Source organism: Podarcis bocagei (genome assembly GCF_964188305.1).
Source record: "Podarcis bocagei genome assembly, chromosome: 1".
NCBI classification, from domain to species: Eukaryota; Metazoa; Chordata; class Lepidosauria; order Squamata; family Lacertidae; genus Podarcis; species Podarcis bocagei.
In genome coordinates, this window is record NC_138125.1 from 97,829,698 (window position 1) to 97,845,833 (window position 16,136).

The 16,136-nt window shown below is 45.0% G+C and overlaps 1 long non-coding RNA gene across 1 annotated transcript in view; it reads left to right on the plus strand.

Moving 5' to 3' along the window:
- Positions 1–483: 483 nt before the first annotated feature.
- The window catches only part of LOC308590374, a 43,275-nt gene continuing 27,622 nt past the window's right edge, over positions 484–16,136 (plus strand). Inside the window, exon 1 of the long non-coding RNA XR_014009762.1 lies at positions 484–672. This is a non-coding gene — a long non-coding RNA (uncharacterized lncRNA). The remainder of the gene's footprint in view (positions 673–16,136) is intronic.

The following is a 16,136-nucleotide window of genomic DNA, read 5'->3' on the forward strand; positions in this document are numbered from 1 at the left end:
GCTGAACTGTTTAGAGTGTTCAGGGTATTTGGATGATGAAACTAATAAGCCTTCCAGGGTGGTTACTGCCACCAAATGTGAATTCAATAGCTCCATGCATACAGCTCATTATGATGCTGTAAATTAGAATGGATAGAAATGAAACAAAAACTCAGCCCCCAATATTTATCAGCTGAATGTCAGTATCATCCAGGTGCCTAGCTGTCTCCATCAATCTCTTCCATGAGTATCTAAAGTAGAATACACAGAGGTGATCATTTCTTCTGGAGTGACTTCATTTGTTGAACACTTGTTTACAAATTAAGGTTGCAGAGGTTGTATGAAATGGAAGCTTTTATTGCAGCCAACAGACAGCTCCTAAAGGCCAAGTTACCCCTGACATCATTCACACAATTAGTATCTGAGTTACAGTTTCTGTCAGGGGTAGAATCTGAATTGAGATTGTGGTGTGGGTTTAGGAAGCATCTTTTACTCTGACCGTGATCCCGATAGGCTGCTGTTTGCATCCTGAACAAGCCTGATGGCAATGGGAGTTTTCCTTGGCAGCTGTGGGTGTGCTCAGCACCATGGCAGGAGCAATGGTATAAAGGCCTCTCCCCATCTAGCTGTAGCTCCATCCATTGGCCAAAGGAACAAGAACCACCAACCGCTATTTAAGGAAGAACCAGCAAGGTAAGAACGGCCTGGTCTCAGCTGGGTATATACAGTCACCTCATTGTTCTGACCATGAAGAACTGGTCTTCTTCATCTGGGTTTCCCACCCATTTTCCTTTTCTTGTGTGTCTTGTCTTTTTGGCAGCCATCTCTCTCTCTCTCTCTCTCTTCATGTGAGCCACTTTTGGGGTGTGGGGCAATTCTCTTCTGAAAAGCAGGATAAAAATACAGTAAATAAAAGCATTTACTCTGGTGTTTAGATCACAACTGGTCAGTTCTTTTGGAAACAGCAGCATGGTAAAAGAGGGGCAATTTAACTAGATTAGCAATTTCTTCATAATATAAGCACAAAAACCTACTCCCGTGCCTCACATAGCCAATGAAATGTATATCTGTTTAGGTGCACAATATTCTATTATTATTTCCAATGCAATATTTGGCAAATCTACATCTTGATGTTGATGAAGTTGTCATTAGTATCACTCTAAAGAGCTGTGACAGATGAGATAAAATTGTAATATTGTCCAGACCAATTAAACAGAAACTGTAAAGAGGAAACTGGTGTTTGTGGGGAAGACAGTCCCAACACGGGATAATGAGGTTTCCCCTTTGAAGTCTAACCCAGTGGTTCTGACATGAGGGAGCACTTCCCACCTTTGTTTATTCTGCCTATGCCCCCTTAGAAGTCTGCCACACAGCACCCCTGAAACTCAAGTTAATTGCAGGACCACTTGTAAGAGACTAAGAAGTATTCAGATTAATGCATGGGGCTGCTGCTATGGGCCTAAGAAAAAGAACTTTTGAAACTTTCATTTTGACTGCTGGAGGTGGAGGCTTGCCAAGAGCTTCTTGAAATGCTCTTTGTATGTTAGACTTTTGTAACTTGCATTTAATCTTGCACTATGCTTACTCCACCACCATTGCCTCCGCTGCCTCTTGGCTTACTACCATTCTTCATGGACACTGTGAACCTGAATGTGTGTGGGTTTCATGAGGAATTGGTCAGTGGAAAACTGCCTACCAGTAGGGAAGGGAGTGAGCTAAGGATTCTGTGATCAACCGAAGTGTCTCTCAGCCTGGAAAACAGTTTTTAACTGTTGATTCAAATGGACCTGCTTAGAAAGTGTTGTTTTGTGGTTGTTGTTTTTTTTAAGAAACTCTGGATAGGAACAATACCTTCTAAAAAAAGGAAAGCAATTTGAGGGCCTTTCGTAGAGGGAGAGGGAAAGAGACGGCTTTAATGACAGAGAAATCACTGTGGAAATTTCATTCATCAGCAGCATCACCACCAGCAGCTTAAATGAAGTAGTTAATAACATCCTCCCCTCTCTCATTCTGAGTCATCTTTCCTCTTTCACATACAAAAATTGAGTTGTTGACTTCCTCAATCTTTTTCTTCCTGGACAACCCCTGCTTCTCCATCAATACATCATTGAGGCATCTCATTTGTATGATGCATAGCAATAATCCATAACTGAAATGCAATTACTCTGATGATAAACCACAAAGTGATGAGGGCCAGCTGCCGGGGCTGTCTTTTGTGAGTCTTACTAACAGTTACACTATTATTTAAAAGTGATTATTTGTGTGGGGTGCACATGGGGGTTTGTGTGTGTGTGTGTGTGTGTGTGGAAGGGATAACTACTGGCTTGGAAAGGCTTCCGACTAGGAAATGCCTTTCCTCCAACTCAGCCTAGCACATTTATTCTTGGTTCACAAACAGAGCAATTTAACTGAAGCAAGCAATTGCTTCCCTTCCATGCTGAGGGTTAACCGATCTTTATCTTTGTTACAAAGCGTGTTCTCCCTAGCAGAGAGCACGTGTTGCGGTTGGGAACAGGCCACCCTCCAGTGACTAGGCAAATTTAGTTGAATCCCGGCCATTTAAATGGTTAAACTGGGTTGTTGGGGTGTTTTGATTGTTGCCAATTCGGAGGAGGGGTCAGAGTCTATATATACAGGGGCCAGACGTTGGCACGGCCTCTTGGCCGTTTTGCATCGGATCACATGGAGCAGTGGGACAATCTTCTCATTGTCTGGTTACATTTCTTTATTTCTTTATTTCCCCTTTCTTTTAATCCTCTCTAGTCCCTTAAATAATTTAATTCCCCCCTTTTCCTGTTCAATTTCCCACCCCACCCCTTACCCTGCCCTGTAGGAAGATTCTCCCTGTATCTGTGGCTTGCCTTTCCCAATAGTGAGAGAGCCCCCGTTAGGGGCTTTCTTTCGCAAAAAGGTTTCCCCCATTTCTCTTGTTGAAATTGTGGGGCTAGTCAGGGCTGTTCCCAGCTTAGCTGGTATCACTTTCGTTTATAGTATCCCCGAAGGTTGGCTTTATGGCTCCCTGTGCCTCCAAGGACTATGAGCACTCTGTATATGCTCTTGAACTATGCTGTTTCTGAACAAGTTTATTTTCTTTAAGTTTGTTTTGCCCTGATAGAGGCGACTGCCATTTTGAGATGAGCCATTGTGGCTTAGTGGCTAAAGTGCAGGACTAGGACCTGGGAGTTCATATCCCCCTCTTAGCCATTGTTATAACAAAACAAAACAAACTGCTCCTTATGGGCTATTCTGTTGCTGGGCAGTTCGGCCCATTTGTGATAAAAGAACTTTGGGTTTCTTGAAGGGGTGCTTCCCTCTAAAAGGGCAAGCAGGGGTACCTGGACAAGCTGTGGGCTACCTCAACTCTGCTATTTCACTGGAAACATTTATGCCTGGCCTAGCAGGTGATCCTAGGGCTTTGCCCTAGAATTCGATGGCCTGGAAGCGTTTCCGGCCTGAATAGTGTCCCCATGTGGTCCATGAAGCATTGGTTTCACTGGGTCAGCGCATAGTGCCGGTAATGCCTAGGTTGCAGGATTGGTCCCTGTATGGGACAGCTGCATGCTCCCCCATTGCTCTACCTGGACACTTAAGTCCTTTTGGTGGTTACCTCACTGCGAGGGATGTAATGGGCGCCATGTTTGCAATATGCAACTGGGAGAAAGCACCTTTGCGTGCCCGCATTGCAGTTTGCTCTGTGCGTTGCAGAGCACGGCGCTGCACGGGCTGCAATTGCATTGCATTGCTAGGAGATTTGCAGTTGCATTGCACGGAGGGTGTGTAGTTGCATTGCACGGAGTGTGTTGTTGCATTGCACGGAGTGTGTAGTTGCATTGCACGGAGGGTGTAGTTGCATTGCACGGAGTTTGTTGTTGCATTGAACAGAGGGTGTGCAGTGCACGGAGTGTGTAGTTGCATTGCATGGAGTGTAGTTGCATTGCATGAAGGGTGTGTGCATTGCAGGGAGTGTGTAGTTGCATTGCATGGAGTGCGTGTGCATTGCAGGGAGTGTGTAGTTGCATTGCATGGAGTGCGTGTGCATTGCATGGAGGGTGTAGTTGTATTGCACAGAGTGTTTTTTGTTTTGCTTTGGTTTTTTGTTGCATTGCACGGAGTGTGTGTGCATTGCACGGAGTATGTAGTTGCATTGAACAGAGGGTGCAGTGCACGGAGTGTGTAGTTGCATTGCATGGAGTGTAGTTGCATTGCATGAAAGGTGTGTGCATTGCAGAGAGTGTGTTTTGGATTGCACGGAGTGTGTAGTTGCATTGCACAGAGGTTTTGTGTGTGCATTGTACGGAGTGTGTAGTTGCATTGCACAGAGCGTGCTTTTTGCATTGCACGGAGTGTGTAGTTGCATTGCATGGAGAGTGTGTGCACTGCACGGAGTGTGTGTTGTTTTTTTGTTTTTTTTGCATTGCACAGAGTGTGTGTCTGAAAAGGAAGCTGGCTTGGCGGCAGCTTGGTTGGGACTTCTTTAGGGGTTCTGGCCAGCGTCGGCCCTGTAAATTTACATATCATGATGGCTGCACAAGATGCCCCCTGCCCAAGCGGGGGCTGGAAGCTGGCAAGCAATAGCTCAATACCTTTTGCCCATATTCCCATTTTATTTAGGGATCCAGTTGGATATCGTTGCAAAACATACCACTTGGCTATGGAGAAGCTGTCTGCCTTGAAGGAAGTTATTTGTAATACTTCCTCTGTAGCAAGTGATGCTTCACCAGATCCGATCTTGCTGGGTCACTTAACTAATCTTCCCACTAGGCCAGGCTGCCTAGATTTCACCCCTCCCATATCCAAGAATCTCCTGAGGAGTCTGCTGATTCTCCAGAGAGGAGGAGGCGTGTTCTGGTCTCTACTTATTCTGCTCCAGCACCAAGTCAGTCAGTCAGTCAGTGTCGGAGAGGGAGAGAGACTGAGTGTTAGAGATCATGTGTAGAGATAAGGTTGCTGCTAAGGGCAGCTGCAGATACTCAGTGCAGTGCAGCATTTATTTATGCTTAGACCTATTAAGCTCTGTATATAGTTTGTATAGTTGTAGATACAATAAAGAAGATATTCTACAGAGCTGCTCTCTGAGTTGTTTATATACTCAGACTCTGCTGTACTCTGCTGTGCGACGACTGTCTTTTTGTTGGAGTGAATCCGGTGCTCACAACTCTAAGCTGTGAGTCCACAGCACTTTGACCTGTTCATGTGCAGAAGGTGGTCTCTGGAAGTGCTACCCAGCTCGCCTAGCCCAGTTGGGGCTGAAGTGGATGAGTCCAGTTGGTGGCACTGGCTCAAGGGCGATGCTGACAGAGGTCCCCTTACCTTTGTGTATGCCTACCAAATGTGGTGAAGGCAGATATCAGGCGATGGTAGCAATTCCTGAATGTATGCAATAGTAGTTCGCCATGGCAGGATACCTTGAACCCGCTCAGGGATTTTCAGGTTCATGCTGGTGCTGCTGGATCTTTGCCCTTTGTTTTTTATTTCAAGGGCTGCTGGTGTGCAAAGCTATGGCCTCAAGCCTGGTGTGGTGAGGCAATCATGTGACATAACTTTTCTTGAGTTTTCCCCATTGTAGTAGCAGTTCACATGTGGCCCGAGGAGTTCAGTGACCATCGGATCTGCTTTTGGTCTGATAACCAGGTGGTGTTGAGCGTCTTGGCAAAACAGTCCTCATGCTGTAGCACAGTCTCTGCCCCTCCGCGCATGCTTTCGAGCTGCGCCACTTAAGGTTTAATATTGTGCTTTCTACTCTCCAAATTACGCTGACACTATCCGATTTTCAGATGAAGCGCTTCAGATCCTGGGCTCCAGACTCAGCTATTGCCAGACTTTTCCAGTCTTGTGGCATTTTGACAACAATTAGTAATTTCAGAGAGCGGCAGCTTCCATTTCCCCTTCTGCTTTTACCTCTTATGGGAAGGCCTGGATGGATTTCTTAGCCTTAAGCTGGCAGTTCTTGGCCATTCGGAAGAATTTGCCCCCATCCTCTGAGCAGATCCTGCAGTATTTGGTCCACCTGCTGCAGATTGGGCATGCGGTTATAACTATCCGAATTCAGTCCGCTGCAATGTCTGTTTCATTGAAGCTTTATTTTTTCAGAGACCCTTGTATAAAGTTTGCAGTGCGCAGGGCCTTGGAAGGTTGGAATAGGCTCCAACCTCATAGGACAGTGGGCAGGAAGTCGGTCAATTTTTACCTATGCAGTATCTGCAACAAGTTAAAACTTGTCTGCGGGTTAAAGATCAAGGTGAGACTCCTTTCAGTAGTCCATTGCATTTTCGCACTGAGGGTTGGGGAAATGGTTGTTGGAGCCAGCACGGGGCCGAGATTCTGGAGGCTTATTGCTTCAGGACTTTTCCTTATCCTTTGGAGCTTGTCATTAGAGTTGGTAACTCTAAAACAGACTTAGTGGGCAGGAGTGCCACAATCAGGCTTCCCGCCACAGGTGAGGAGGGCCCTTGCCTGGTTATGGATAAGAGAATATTTGGCTTTTTATTCCCTGGGGGCTGGCCCGCTCCTAGTGCATGAAAATGGGTTCCCGTTAGCCCGGCATCAATGTGCTTACGTCGTGCACCAGTTATTAGAGCCTGCGGCTTGCTTACTGCTGAACACTCCTCATTCCTTACGATTAGGTGCTGCTGCAAAGGCTGCACACTGGGGGCCTGTCAGTAGACAGGATTGTGAATACGGGTCATTGGAAGTCTGACGCTGACAAGGATTATATCAGGAAGTGTCACAGTGATGTCTGTGCTGATGCTTGTCTGTTGTTTCCTTTTTTCATAGGAGCAGCTGTGCACATTTGGGCCACAGCATTGTACACTAGGCTGGCAAGCATGTTGACGGGTTTGGACTGGGGCGTCATCTCAGTCTTCCTGCCCATGTGAACATATACTGGATGTCCAGATGGGGAATGCTTTGGGAGGAGATCCTTCCTTTGGTGCGGTCGAGTGTGACCTGTGCAGGTCCTCCCGCAGTGCTGGTGGTACAGCTGGGCGAGAATGTTTGCTGTCTTCCTCCAGCATAAGTTTGCATTCCTGCATGCAAGAGGGCTTGGATTGAGTTGATGGCAGCTCTCCCTGGACTCAAAATAATTTAAGGCATTGGTTCATGGTGGTCTGGAGGGGGGGTGGGAGCACCTGTCCCCTCCAATGCGCAAAGATGTTCCATTAAGGGAATCCAAGGATTTGCCATGCTTTTGTCGACCCCTTTTGAGGGGTAGGGCCATGCAAGAGTCCCTGGGAGCATTTGGGGTGAGCTTGAGTCTGATCCTGGTTCATTGCTCCCCCATGCTGTTTATTGGAACTGACGATATGGTGGGGCCCAGTCGTCAGTGCTGCCCTGCTGAGGTCAGGTGCAGCTAGTCGGGAACCAATGCCTAGACAAACTACCACCGAGCAGGCCAGAAAGCATGTTAATAAGGCGGTGGATAATAGAATAAAATAAATAAAGTGAATAAAATAACAAATAAAATAAAATAGGTCCTTGCTTTAGGTGGTTCTGTAATATTGCACCCTCCTAATTTTCTTCAAGGCTATTGCCCTCTTTAGGGCAGATGGGGTGCATCTTTCCCCTATGGGGAACGACACCTGGCGGGATGCGATTGCCTTGGGATTCATTGCTCCCCCACAATGTTTGCTGGTACTGACGATATGGTGGGGCCCAGTCGTCAGTGCTGCCCTGCTGAGGTCAGGTGCAGCTAGTCGGGAACCAATGCCTAGACAAACGTACCACCAAGAAGGCCGGAAAGCATGTTAATAAGGCAGTGGAAATAAAATACAGGTCGTTGGAAATCGAATGCATTCAAAGATTATGTTCGTTAACATTATTGGTGTCTTACAATTTTTGCTTGTTTCATCTTATTTATCAGGTTTAGCGGTGACCCGTGTTTGGATTGTGGGGCACTGTATCGTCCATTGGGCTGGCGTCGCAGCACGGCAATCTGGATTGGGTCCAGATTTCGGCTTTCCTCCACATATTCGCTTGTCTTGGCTGTCCAGACGTGGGATGTGCTGGTCGGAGTTCCTGCCAAGTATCCGGAGGCAGTTGCTCTTGGAGGGGCCGTCAGCTGCTATTGTGGTGCAGCTTGGTGAGAACGACCTGGTGCCCATGGACTGTTTGTCACTACGTGCTGCAATTTTGGGTGACCTGGAGACGCTGCGTGCAATGGTGCCGACAGCGAAAAATTTTTGGTCAAAGCTTTTGCAACGCTGCGTTTGGAAGGGCAGTCGTTGCCCGGCTGCCACTGAAAGGGCCCGAAAACGCATCAATTCTGCTGTGGTCAAAAAAGTTTTGGAGCTGGTGGCGATGCAATTTCCCACCCCGAGATTCTTTTTGAGAGGCCATCCTTTTTCCAAGCTGATGGCATGCACCTTTCCGCTTCAGGGAATGAGGCTTGGATTGGTGCGGTGGTGACCAAGCTGAGGTCTTGGTTGGGGCTGTGAGTGGTTTGGCGGTGAGCTGAGGGCTCCATGGCGGTTAGGCACTGGTTAAATTGGTGCTTGGAGGGGTAAGTGCCTACCCCTCCAAATGATGCGAATGGGAATTCCGTTAAAGGAAATCCAGGGGCTTGCCATTCTTTCGTCCTTGTCCCCGGAGTCGGACTTGGGCCGTGCAAGCCCCACAGGAACATGAGGGTGAGAAGTAATGGTCTGGTGCCCAGCTTTATTTCTCACCCAATACTTGTTTCCCACGCTGGCTTCCGCTGGTATCCGGAAGGCCAGCTCTGTCCCTGAGGGCAAGGACAGATAGTCGGAACCAGTGCCTAAGCAACCACTCACATTTTTGTATTTGAATAAAGTTGTGGCCAAAATTATGCCAAAAACCTTAAACAAAAATTGATGTGTGAAGTGTGAATTATTGGGGGGCTACTGTGACTCAACACGCAAAGCGTGTTCTCCCTAGCAGAGAGCACGTGTTGCGGTTGGGAACAGGCCACCCTCCAGTGACTAGGCAAATTTAGTTGAATCCCGGCCATTTAAATGGTTAAACTGGGTTGTTGGGGTGTTTTGATTGTTGCCAATTCGGAGGAGGGGTCAGAGTCTATATATACAGGGGCCAGACGTTGGCACGGCCTCTTGGCCGTTTTGCATCGGATCACCCGCCCTCCCTCCCTTTAATAGGGGGGTTTTTTATTTAAGCTGATCGCTTGACCTTGCTATGCCTGTCATGGTGTCGTTCGCCTTGGTGCGGGGGCACGGTAGGAATTTTGCCATCTGGCTGATTGGCTGGTGCCATTTGGTTTTTTGCCTACTGCGTAGCAAATCGTCACAACTTGTAAGGTTGGCGGTTAGGCACTGGTTAAATTGGTGCTTGGAGGGGTAAGTGCCTACCCCTCCAAATGATGCGAATGGGAATTCCGTTAAAGGAAATCCAGGGGCTTGCCATTCTTTCGTCCTTGTCCCCGGAGTCGGACTTGGGCCGTGCAAGCCCCACAGGAACATGAGGGTGAGAAGTAATGGTCTGGTGCCCAGCTTTATTTCTCACCCAATACTTGTTTCCCACGCTGGCTTCCGCTGGTATCCGGAAGGCCAGCTCTGTCCCTGAGGGCAAGGACAGATAGTCGGAACCAGTGCCTAAGCAACCACTCACATTTTTGTATTTGAATAAAGTTGTGGCCAAAATTATGCCAAAAACCTTAAACAAAAATTGATGTGTGAAGTGTGAATTATTGGGGGGCTACTGTGACTCAACACGCAAAGCACTCACAGGATCACATGATGTGCATCATATCAGGTCAGGCAACTTCCCCCTCTATCTCAGCTTTGTCTATTCTCACCACCAGCTTTTTTGCCAGGGTCTAAGGCAGAGGCGGCTGGTGTGGTGGAGCACAGCCCAAATCCCTATTGTTATGGTCAGTGGCCAGCATTAAAGAAGCAAAATAAGGAGTACATAGAAGACACTATAAAGTAGCATAGAGTTAGTTAGTTAGTTAGTTAGTTAGTTAGTTAGTTAGTTAGTTAAAGCATCAACGTTCTAAAAGTTATGGTTATGTCCTGAACTCCAAAGAGGAGAATTGCAAAATATATGGGATCATATGCTGATGGGTTTTGCTTGCTGCAGCACAGCAGTTGGCCACATGGGGAGTGATAGATGCATTTTTATCGGGGGCGGGGGGGGGAGCTGCCCTCCTAATTCCAGTGTCACTACAGTTTACCTGCACTGTAATGAAGTGAGGCAATGTAGCAGTTACACAATTATATGCCACCCCTCTCCTAAACAGGCACAAAAGAGAACTTTGAAAGGCTGCAAACAGTGCCTGGCATACCACTTCTGTAACATAAGTGGCCCAGAAGTCATTTTAAAAAATAAAATGAACTTCCATACCATGCTTATTTCATCATCCTCTTATAATTGGTTGAAGTGTGGTGCTGATAACACCAAGATTGCAGGTTTGATCCCTGCAGCTAATATCCCTGCAGCTAATATGGTAGCTGCATATTCCTGGATTTCAGGGGGTTAGACTAGATGATCCTCAGAGTCTATGATTCTATGATAAGAGGAAGAGTAGATTCCACCATTCCTTTAAGCTACCTGGTCTCCCATCTGTTTTATTTTTTGTTTGTTTTTAAACACCGTAAACCTTCAGCAGCTTGTGTTGTGCCTAGCTTGTCTGATTTTTGTCAGAGTTGACCCAGAAGTCACCTTGCACATATGCTAAACAAAAGAGAATAAAAGCCACAACTGCATGCATCCCAGACATGGGAGCCCTCTGAATGTTATCTCTCATTTCAGAAGCTTCGTTGGCTTCAGCACTTGGAAGCACTTTGCATCCCTGACTGCCTTTGAGGCTCATTTTAAAGTGCTTTTCCTCCCCAAGCTTGTTCTTCATTCCATGCTTACCTGGAGGGTGCAAGTTGACTTTGAGAAGCAGACCACCCAGGTGAACTATAATACAGTAGTATCAAAAGAGCAAGTGACTGCAAGATTAATATAATATAACATAATATAATATAATATAATATAATATAATATAATATAATATAATATAAATCTGATTGTTGTTGTTTAGTCATTTAGTTGTGTCCAACTCTTCGTGACCCTCTGGACCAGAGCACGCCAGGCACTCCTGTCTGCCACTGCCTCCTACAGTTTGGTCAAACTCATGCTGGTAGCTTCGAGAACACTGCCCAACCATCTCATCCTCTGTCGTCCCCTTCTCCTTGTGCCCTCCATCTTTCCTAACATCAGGGTCTTTTTCTCTTCTCATGAAATGGCCAAAGTATTGGAGCCTCAGCTTCACGATCTGTCCTTCCAGTCAGCACTCAGGGCTGATTTCCTTAAGAATGGATACGTTTGATCTTCTTGCAGTCCATGGGACTCTCAAAAGTCTCCTTCAGCACCATAATCCAAAAGCATCAATTCTTCAGTGATCAGCCTTCTTTATGGTCCAGCTAATGAATTCTGTCTTTAGTTTCCTTATGGAGTCCTAATATTCTGCCCCAATCAAGATGTTATATCACCCTGAGAAAGCAATAAGTAAGTAAGTAAGTAAGTAAGTAAGTAAGTAATTAAGTAAGTAAGTAAATATGCCCAGAGGTTGTTCACTTTTGGCCACAATCCAAGGCAGATTTACTTTCTGGAGCCAATTGAAACTAATGAACTTTGTATACACCCCCTCCCTGCTACTTTCCTCCTTGGCTAAATTCTGAACCCAACCCTCTGTTAGTACTGAGACAGCTAAAGAGGGTTAATAGGTCTGCCTTGTTGAAATATGAAATTAATCTGTGGACATATGCTGATGGTTGCCTGTGGCCAGAATTCATTATAAATATCACCCAAGTTAGGGCTGCCATACATTACCAGGATTTCAAAAGCAGAATTTATGTCCAGGGGAAATTTCTGAAAGGTGGTGCTTTGTCCAGGAGTCAAGTCAATCCAGTCAGGGGGAAATACAGAGTGTCCTGTTTTTTACTACTTGAAATATGGCAACCCTGCCTGAGTTGGGTTTTTCTGTGGTTTTTCATACCTGATTTCCTTTTCCGATTTTGATGAGTTATTAGCAGACCTTTATAACAGAACACATTTTATGAATAACAGGCAATTCAGAGCCTATTGTATTTGTAAGGGCATAAACATTAAGGGTAAATGTTAGACTTATTTAATGACTGCCCATAAAGAGTATATAAAACAACACTCGACTTACACTGGGCCTTCCAGCTGTTCCAGATTTCCTATGTTTGAGGGCAGGAAATGGACTGATTGTCATCACCAAAGAATTATGCTGGAATGGAAATTCTCAAGGTTGTTTGCCATCCATCATTTTAATGTTAGTGTTATCATTCCTTCTGGCCTGGCTGAATTTGTATTGTAATCTCAAAGAAAGCAATCACATTAAACGAAGGACATTTATGTCTAAATCCCCCAAACAACTTTGGATTATAGTTATTTACTGTACACATGAAATTAGAAACACACTAACAGTGATACAAAATGACAATCAAGGATGTGACACAAAGGTGCATGTCACGGCAGTGATAAAAACAAGTTAATTGCCATTTCTTTTGAACCAGGCGCTGATCATACTCTAATTACTATTATAATAAGAAAACTCCCCCCACTTTGATAAATGCCCTGTCAAATACCTCTGTCATTAAAAGCTCATATTAAAACCAAGAAGCTAGAATATATGACAGGTTATGAAAAGAAATGCCAGAAGGCCTAAGATCTGAAATCCTTAAGGAAGTTCATATTTTTATTAAATTGTCGTGACTGATATAATCAGTTCCATACTATTGTCACTCTACGGGGATATGCATCACCTGTTAGTTTAATGGGTCTTAGGTTTGCTCCCAGACAAAAAAGTGCAGGGCTACAGTTTTTGAATGTGTACAAAAGTTCATGTGAATATACATATAAATAAGATACTGTTATCATACACTAAGTAGAAAGTAAAAACAACATTGATTTACATTTTTTTTTTAAAAAAAGGTGTCCCAAGACTCTAACTTGCCTCAAGTCTCTTTTCAAGGCTTGTGCCTCTAATCTTAAACTTTAGGAGTGCTGCTTTGGTTTTTGAGAGGGCCTTTCCTGTGGTGGCACCCTGACTTTGCAAAGCCATCCCCAAGGAAGAATGCCTGGCAGTGACATTACAAGCTTTATTGCATCAGATGAAGACCTTCCCGTTTGTAATTTTAGATTGTGGATGGGTTTTCTATTCTTCCACGTGAGGAGAGCAGATCAAACAGGCAAGACACAAGGCTAGGACCAATTTAGAGCTAGGACCAATTTATTAATTATAATTTGTGATCTGCATAGGGGCAGTGGTAGGCTCTCAAATTTCAGCTGTGCCCTGTGCGGTGCTAAAATTTGACCCCCCTTCCTCTCATGCTCCATTCTACAGCATTGTTTTGGTGCCCCCTGCAGGGTGGCAACCAGTGCAGACACACCTGTCGCAACACCCTAAACTGCCTCCGATAGATGAAACCAATGTGTGGGAAATATTCCAAAATAGTTATGAGGCACCTACCCTAAGTCTGTCAAAATTGGGTGAGCCTATCCTACTGAGAGGAAAAGTGGCTTTAATTTCACCTCTCCCGCTGTCCTACAAGTCTTCAGGTAATGAGGAAGGCCTTCTTGGTGTCACCTTGGTGCCCCAGAACTTTAAATGAGTGATGCAGATTATCCAGAAACTCTGTTTGCCTGAAAAGTGCCTCAAGGTTCTTGCTATCTGTGCGAACCTGTTTCCTTTCCCACACAGTTGACCAATTCAATTGACTTATTTGACTTGGCTCTCACCCTGACCTACAGAATGGAAGAAAGAAAATCCTCTACTGGCTAATCACTGATAAAGATTTCTAAAATTTACAGAAATGAGAGTACACCAGTGTTATGCAAATCGGTGCCCTCTTTTTCAGTCTCTCTCTCTCTCTCTCTGGTGATGTGTAACTGGCCCTCTTGGTGGGGGACCCTTGAAGTTTCTCTTGCCCAGAGCCCCTTAAATTTGCTCTTCTACCTTGGGGCTTGGATTTGCTGTGGGAAAAGCTCATAAGAATTCTTCAGTCACTGATGCCCCATCTCACAAAAAGTGGTCCAGTTTGGCATTCCTCGGTGCTGGTTACAGTCATGCTCAAAGTCATTTTCTTTGAGAATTAGCTACTTAGTCTTTTCTGACACTTTGTCAGCCAGTCGTTCAAGTTGAACAACGTGAGGGATTAAGACGGGCATACAAGAATCCAGTGAAGATCCTCTGGAAGACTTTTGCAGCAACGCTAACTTGTGCACAATCTTGATGGACGCAATACCACACTGGACTTGTACATTGACTGCTTCCGCCACAGAATCCAAACAGATGTGACCAGAAAACACCATCGCTTACAACAAAATCTAAACCATGCTGAAAGGAGAGCCATAAATAATCTCAGAAACAACCCAGATATTCTAATTAAAGAAGCAGACAAAGGTGGAGCTGTCGTCATCATGAACAAAACTGACTACATTCAGGAGGCTCACAAACAACTTTCCAATACCGCCTTTTACACAAAATTGGACTCAGACCCCACACAAGAATACAAGAAAGAACTAAACAAGATTGTTAAGGAGCTACCCCCCCACATCCAAGAACAGATCCTCACCAACACACCAACAGAACCTCGACCAGGAACTTTCTATCTTCTACCCAAAATACACAAACCAGGAAATCCAGGACGCCCCATCATTTCAGGTATTGGCACTGTTACAGTGGGTGTCTCCGGTTATATGGACTCTGTTCTGAAACCATATGCCATCAATGCTCCCAGCTATGTACGTGACACCACAGATTTTCTGAGGAAAATACAATCTTTAAATAATCTTCCCAACAATACTATACTAGCTACTATGGATGTGGAATCTCTGTATACCAACATCCCACACAACGATGGTTTACAAGCTATAAGGAACACCATATCAGATAAAACCACAGCGGACCTTGCCACTAAACTCTGCCAATTTGTCCTTACCCACAACAACTTCAAATTCGGTGATGACCTGTTTCTTCAGATCAGCGGCACAGCAATGGGCACCCGCATGGCCCCACAGTATGCCAACATCTTCATGGCAGATTTAGAACAACGTTTTCTGAACTCCTACCCACTCAAACCTCTCTTGTACCTGCGATACATTGACGATATTTTTATCATCTGGACACATGGTCAACAGACCCTGGACACCTTTCACCAGAAATTCAATGATTTTCACCCCACAATCAACCTTACAATGAATCAATCTATGCAAGAAATACATTTTTTGGACACTACTATAAAAATACAGGATGGGCGCATAGACACCACCTTATACCGCAAACCAACTGACCGACAAACATATCTACATGCCTCTAGCTACCATCCCAAACATACCAAACAGTCCATTGTATATAGCCAGGCACTACGTTACAGCCGCATCTGTTCCAATTCTACAGACAGAGACTCTCACCTAAGGGATCTACAGCAAACCTTCTCAGAACTAAAATACCCAGCAGATGAAGTTAGACAACAGATCAACAGAGCCAGACTGATACCCAGAGAGAACTTGCTGCAAGACAGACCCAAAAAAGAAAATAACAGAACACCTCTAGTCATCACATACAGCTCCCAAGTTAAAACAGTACAACGCATCATCAGAGATCTACAACCTCTCCTGGACAATGACAGTTCTCTTTCTCAAGCTCTGGGAGGAAGACCTTTCATTGCCTACAGACAGCCACCCAATCTTAAACAACTCCTAACCCACAATAATACTACAACCAGACTTAACACAGACACTGGCACCAGAGCCTGCAATAAACCCAGATGCCAACTTTGCTGCCACATACACCCGGACAACACCATTACTGGCCCCAACAACATCACACATACCATCTCGGGACTATTTAATTGCTCATCGTCTAACATTGTGTATGCCATCAAATGCCAACAGTGTCCTTCAGCTCTCTATATTGGACAAACAGGCCAAACCTTACGCCAAAGAATAAACGGACATAAATCTGACATCAAGAATCACAGAACAGAGAAACCAGTAGGAGAACACTTCAATCTCCCAGGACATTCTATACAAGATCTCAAAGTAGCTGTTTTACTACAAAGGAATTTCAGAAATAGACTGGAAAGAGAAGCTGCTGAATTACAACTCATTACCAAACTTAAAACCATGAAAAGACCTGGGCTGAACAAAGACATTGGATTCTTATCTCA